The sequence below is a fragment of the Octopus bimaculoides genome, chromosome 3 (genome assembly GCF_001194135.2).
Source record: "Octopus bimaculoides isolate UCB-OBI-ISO-001 chromosome 3, ASM119413v2, whole genome shotgun sequence".
NCBI lineage: Eukaryota > Metazoa > Mollusca > Cephalopoda > Octopoda > Octopodidae > Octopus > Octopus bimaculoides.
In genome coordinates, this window is record NC_068983.1 from 166,572,487 (window position 1) to 166,577,896 (window position 5,410).

General features: G+C 39.8%; 1 protein-coding gene across 1 annotated transcript in view; it reads left to right on the top strand.

Annotated features, from left to right (window-relative positions):
* Positions 1-3,461: 3,461 nt before the first annotated feature.
* Positions 3,462-5,410, top strand: part of LOC106867319 (glucose-induced degradation protein 8-A homolog) — a 70,099-nt gene continuing 68,150 nt past the window's right edge. The window contains exon 1 of the mRNA XM_014912159.2: positions 3,462-3,737. The gene's annotated coding sequence lies outside the window, so the exon portion shown is untranslated. The remainder of the gene's footprint in view (positions 3,738-5,410) is intronic.

Here is a 5,410-nt window from a genome sequence, read left to right on the forward strand (position 1 = left end):
ACCATCTGATGTTTGAACACACACACACACACACACACACACACACACACATCTTGAGTGTACAGTTAAATGTACAACTATTACTGTATGAGAGATCCAAGCAGATTATCCTGTGTGCATGTGTACTATTGTACTATTGCCCCGGGGCAATCTTTCTCTCTGTCTCATTGGGTCACCATGTACCTCCTTTATTGCAAGGCACCTATTTCTGCCTCCCTATTTCCCTGTTATATTCTAACCTTTCATCATCTGATACTAGATCACCCCCTCTAATGCCCCCTCTGTTGTGGCAAGACACCTGCTTCTGTCTCTCTGTCTCTTTGTCACACTCTAACCTTTCATCCTCTGACACAAGTTCCTCCCCTCAAATGCCCCTGCCCCTCTCATAATTCCTTGTCTTGTGAGTTACTTGGTGACCCTGCCAGTATTGGTGCCACGTTAAAAGCATCCAGCCCACACTCTAATGTGGTTGGCATTTGTAAGGGCATCCAGCTGTAAAAATCATGCCAAAACTAACCTCACAATATCCCCTCCCAGCGAAATAATGGAAAAAGCCCCAAAATGCACAGTCATTTATAAGACTGTTGTACTGAAATCGAAAAGATTGGACACAGCGAGTAGGGAGGCAGTGGAAATGTGTTTGCATCCAGTGTGGAAAGACGTGGTGTTCCTCATAAGAGGAAAGAGGTTCGCTATGGTCGAGGTGAGATTCTGTTCGGAAGAAAAAGCCAGGCTGCATTCTACAGAAACTTTTAAAATGGCAGAGGTGGTACTCCTGTCAACATATATGGACTAAAGGGACAAGGAAAAGTACGAAGTTTGCTATACTGATGGTATGACGAGAGCCCTATAATCACGTGGACGACTGCTAGTTTTGTGACCTCAGACTGGAGCCTGGTGTTGCCATCCGGTTTCACCAGTCCTCAGTCAAATCGTCCAACCCATGCTAGCATGGAAAGCGGACGTTAAACGATGATGATGATGATGATGAAATTTGAAGGGTATTAACCGGAAAACTCGACAAACACTTGTCTATCCTAATCTTACCTCTGCCATTAGACTGGTTCCACACAGTGAAGAGCTTCCTGTTCTTGTCTTCAATGTCTTGCCTCAGATAACTTTACCCTCAACCAAAGAGGATTCATCACGTGAAGAAGACACGAGAGATCAAGACTTTTCAGTTGAGACTTTACTTCAGTTATTCTCTCAGATAGATTTGAATGATCTAGTTTGTGACTTGAACCTCCCAAAAAATTCTGCAGAACTGTTGGCTTCTTGACTGAAAGAGAAGAATCTTCTAGAGAATGGTGTCCGAATAACATTTCGTTGGAGTCGGCATGAAGAGTTCCTTTCTTTATTCAGAAAAGAGAAAGAGCTGGTTTACTGCAGAGATGTCAGTGGGCTTCTTAATAAACTTGACATTGAGAAATACAAACCAGAGGAATGGCGTCTTTTCATTGACAGCTTTAAGTGTAGTTTACAATGTTTGTTGTTGCACAACGGAAACATGTATGGCTCTGCACCACTCGACCATTCAATAACTCTGAAGGAAGAATATGAAGAAATTGAATTGGTTTTAGAGAAGATGCTGTATCAGGACCATAAATGGGTCATCTGCGTGGAGTTAAAGAGGGTGAATATTCTCATGGGGCAGCAATCTGGTTATACCAAATACCCATGCTTTCTTTGCATGTGGGACAGCAGAGACCAAGGAAACCCCTATGTTAAGGAAGACTGGCTGCTTTGAACAAATATGGCTCCATGTAGAGCTGCCAATATATTGAAAGAACCTTTAGTTGAGCGAGATAGATCATTTTCCCCACTTTGCACATCAAACTCCTGTGCAGGGGACACGTAAAATACACCATTTTGAGCATGGCTGTTGCCAGTACTGCCTGACTGGCCCTCGTGCTGGTGGCATGTAAAAGCACCCACTACACTCTCTAAGTGGTTGGCGTTAGGAAGGGCATCCAGCTGTAGAAACTCTGCCAAATCAGATTAGAGCCTGGTGTTGCCATCCGATTCCACCAGTCCTCAGTCAAATCGTCCAACCCATGCTAGCATGGAAAGCGGACGTTAAAAGATGATGATGATGATGATGATGATATATATCGTCAGTAAATCATAAATCTGCAAGAGGAGCACACTCCTCTTTATAGATCAATAGAGTATTTAGAGAAAGCTAGTTATGGCCGGTTCATAGGGTTACCCTGGCTTTCGCGTCTCTATGCATTGTGCAAGAGAATGTATCTGCCGTGACTAATCTTTTCTTGAAGAAAATTTGATATTTGATATAATGTTTTGTATTTTGGTAAATCATAAACTGAGAATTTTTTCAAAAAAAAAGTCAAGACCGAAAGATTACAAAACAATTGTGGTGGTGGTGATGGTGAAGAGAGATCCCTAGTCCTCTTTCCCATCCCCGAAACTACGATACCTGAAATTACGATCTGCAATCATTAAAATATACACACACAAACAAATTGCAGTTCTGGGGTTCTTTCATCTCTCTCTCTCTCTACGTATATATATGTAATATATGTACAATAGACGTACACGTGTGTGCCTGTTAGTCTTATTAGTGTGTGTGTGTTCATACATACATACATACATACATATACGTTTTCGAATTAATAAAGAAAGCGAGAATCTATCCGACATAATGACAGAATGCATTTTATAGACGAAATCTACTTTTGTATTTTCAAACAGCAGGTTATCAGACTTCGATCTGTGCATGAATAATTGACAGAAATTACAAAGGTAAGGCATAGGAGTGGCTGAGTGGTAAGTAGCTTGCTTACGAACCACATGGTTCCAGGTTCAGTCCCACTGCGTGACACATTGGCCAAGTGTTTTCTACTATAGCCTCAGGCCGAATAAAGCCTTGTGAGTAGATTTGGTAGACGGAGACTGAAAGAAGCCCGTCGTATATATGTATATATATACATATATATATATATATATGTGTGTGTGTGTGTGTGTGTGTGTGTATGTTTGTGTGTCTGTGTTTGTCCCCCCCCCCCAACATCGCTTGACAACCGATGCTGTTGTGTTTACGTCCCAGTAATTTAGCGGTTCGGCAAAAGAGACCGATAGAATAAGTACTAGGCTTACAAACAATAAGTCCTGGGGTTCGTTTGCTCGACTAAAGGCGGTGTTCCAGCATGGCCACAGTCAAATGAGTGAAAGAAGTGAAAGAGTAAGCAATGGATAGCAGACGATTTTATTACGTAAACTATTTCTGTTACTTCATTTTGATAAAAAGAATATATTTGTCATTCAATTAACAGAAGTTACAGGAATAATACAATAATGATACAAGAAATTTAGTCTAACAATAAGAATATAAATAATTCAGTTTCTAAAACAGAAAAATATCGCAGTTTTAAGAAAACCTTATTTAGCACATGCTCAGTGTTGACATCCGGAAATAATAAGTTTCACTTCCGGTAAGGCGGTTTACTTCCGGTCTTATTTAATGGCCGACATCGGCTGTTGATCAATTTTGGGTGAATTCTCCTGATTTAGTTCAGGAATATAGAAATATATATATTTATTTAACACAGCATTCCAAGTTCGGTTTATTTTCTAACAGTAATATTTTTTTCATATTCAATCTAAAAGGTTTCCAACAGATTTGGAACCCAATTAAACACCCGACAACTCATTAATTACAATAACATAACAAAAAAACCTTCCAACTTGTATGGTTTTGATACAAAGAAAATCTCTGGGTAAGTTCTACTTATTGTTTTAAATATCTTACGTTTACTAAATCCATCGTAACTGAAACTAGAACCCCTCAATTAGAAACGTGTTTGTTTTTGAGTTTAAACAATGGTGTTGAGGTTTTAGTTTCAGTTTGAAATGCTTTGAGGATGTTTTGTGTTGAAATATTTGGTTAAATATATTAAACCGCCGCAATTTATGTTCGTTTAAATTTTATTTTAGTACTGTGTTGTTAAAATAATGTATGTATAATATGTATGTATTGAAGGTGTTGACTTTAAAACAGTCACATGTTTGTGTTTACTTAAAGTAAACAAGAACCCGAAAAATGAGAAAACCTGAAGTGTTAATGTTTTTACAGAAGAACTAAATGAATTGACACGCGTATATGTGGAGTGTGTTATTGTTTTCTTTATTGATTCAATAACGGTAAACCGTCACGTCGAGGCTGACTCAGCGCAGGAACCGCTATACGGACTTTCGACTTGCTAGAAATTGCAGTCAAACTCCTCTAAATCACAACCACCATCGTCTTAAAAATATGCACTTAATTTATGTAATTCAAAGGAAGGTGAGATTGTCATGGCTGGAATGCTTTTAATATCACTGCCCCACCAGTTAGACCAGACGGTATAGAAGAACCATGATGCTGAAAATAGCCGCTATTCTTCGGGTCCTTGAGACTGCCTTAACCGATACAAAGTGCTAGAAAAGTTTGTTTTCTGTTAATTACCCCCACCCTTGTCTCCCGCCCAACACCAGTATCTATTAGATTCTAATTCTTTGACTTAAAAAATATATTAGTATTTCATTCTAAGATAGTCTAGGAGCTTCTTGTTACCATACTCTGCGAGAAATTCCTTTTTCATAATGCTCAATTTGATGTAACATTCTAAGATAACCTCACCTCTCGCCCTTGTCTGTGTTGTCAAGGTAACCAGTTTTTAAAAATTTATTGATTATCGATTTTGAAAACTCTTTCTGAGTAAATGTTAAGCTAAGTTTAAAGTAAATTACGGTTGCATTTACCAACCCCTGATCCACCCTTGATGTGTGGTGCGACTTTTGAGTGGGTTATCGTCTTAACGTGCACTTGGCTTATGCTTACATGGATCAGAGGAATTCGTTGGGGGTGGGTTTTCTATGGCTGGATGCCCTTACTCTCGTCAACCGTCACCCATTTCCAAGCAAGGCAATACTTTCGTTTGCAACTACCGTGCGATGTCAACACGAGGAGACACAAACACATGCACACATACACGACAGGGTTCTTTCAGTTCCATCTACCAAATCCACCCACAAGGCTTTGGGTGGCCCAAGGCTACAGCAGAAGATATTTGGCCAAGGTATTGTGAGACTGAACCTGAAACCATGTGGTTAGGAACTGAACTTCCTAACCATGCAGCCATGTATGTTCCTTATGCATACATACACACCTATATATATATATATATATATATATATATATATATCATCATCATCATCATCATCATCATCATCGTCGTTTAACGTCCGCTTTCCATGCTAGCATGGGTTGGACGATTTGACTGAGGACTGGTGAAACCGGATGGCAACACCAGGCTCCAGTCTGATTTGGCAGAGTTTCTACAGCTGGATGCCCTTCCTAACGCCAACCACTCAGAGAGTGTAGTGGGTGCTTTTACGTGTCACCCGCACG